A 1,480-nucleotide genomic window follows, 5' to 3' on the forward strand; every position below is an offset into this window, starting at 1 on the left:
CCTAGTGGCTACCCAGCAGACCCTGGGCCTGCTGTGGAAAGCAATCCACCCTGGATCCAAGGATTTTTTCAGCTGCAAGAGCCCGGAAAAATTGGGGAATGAGAGTTGCTTTTGAGGGATGGGCAACCAATGGCAGAAGTCCTAAGATGTATGTCAACTGGGAGGCATGACTGTAAAACCCGTGTTTCTCTGAGAAGCCTGGCCAGGCCGTATCTGGGAAACTTGAGGTCCTCCCCTTGACTGATCCTACCAATTAATATGCTGGTGTCTTTGTGAGTATTATAGCGGACTGGTAAATGAAAAATATGAAACTGAATGGGTAGATGTGGGCCTGAGCAGAGGCTAACCCCACCTGATATACCAAGCGGGGCACGGCTTATGTGGTAGAAGTTTGTAAGTGGTAGAAGTTCGTATGTCCCGCAGTGTATGGCTGTGGCTCCAGCTCTGTCTGGGCTGCAACTTGGTGGTGGTGTCTTCATCAGGTAGTGAAAGCTTCCGTGATGAAAGCCTGAGACTATTGTAGCCACCTGCTGAGGGGGCTAAGAACTCTTGTACTCATGGCAGCTGCAGTTGTTGGTGCTGCGACTGATCCATGTGGTCGTGACCTCTGCTGCGACTGATCCATGTGGTCGTGACCTCTGCTGGTCCCCACTGCAGGGTAGTGCAGCGGGTGCTGATGCAATTGCCAATTCCAGGGTTTTGGCACCAAATGGTGTGTTAGAATGGCAGGTCACATCAGAATATACCACAGTAGGCAAAACAGTTCCATGTGTAAGAGATTTGAGAGGGAGAGAGGGGGCAGTAGCATGGAAAGAGTGGAGGGAGAGAGAGAGATGGTGAATGTTCCTCATATATATATATATGGGTTCTGATGTAGTGGCTGAAGATATAGGTGGGAGGTGAGCCCAATGGATTCTGGGAATATGGTGCCTGTTGCTCTGGGAACAGGTCTGTGGACCTGCCCATATGGCACCACAGGCTTTGGAAGCACTCATGCTAACAGTTATTAACTCTGATAATTTTTAATATGCTTTTGTCATTTGTATGACTCTTCAAGAAATATCTAATCCTTTATGCAAAAAAGTAACTACAAAGTATTAAAGTATAAAATATTTTAAAAGATTATGTCATAGAAGTTGAGAGTTGAATGGCAAATATCAGAGATTAGATGGGAAAGGAATGAGCAATCCTGCTTGGCAGTCAACAGGTTCTCTAGTTTAGGAGTGATGATTAAAAAGAATAAAGACCGACAACATTATAGCATGACTCCTGTCAATTCTGAGACTAAAGGCAAATTTAACTTTCCCAATCCTTTTTTTATACCATTTTAATGGCATTCAAGTATTAAGGGTGAGTAGTTCAATGAGAAATCAAGCAAGACCACAGTTTAGGAACAAGCAAGACAATAAACACAAAGCCTCATGATCAGTCCAGTGACAGCTTTTTCTAAGGATGATCAAGATATCTGAGCCTACTTCTT

The sequence above is a fragment of the Mastomys coucha genome, chromosome X, assembly GCF_008632895.1.
Source record: "Mastomys coucha isolate ucsf_1 chromosome X, UCSF_Mcou_1, whole genome shotgun sequence".
NCBI lineage: Eukaryota > Metazoa > Chordata > Mammalia > Rodentia > Muridae > Mastomys > Mastomys coucha.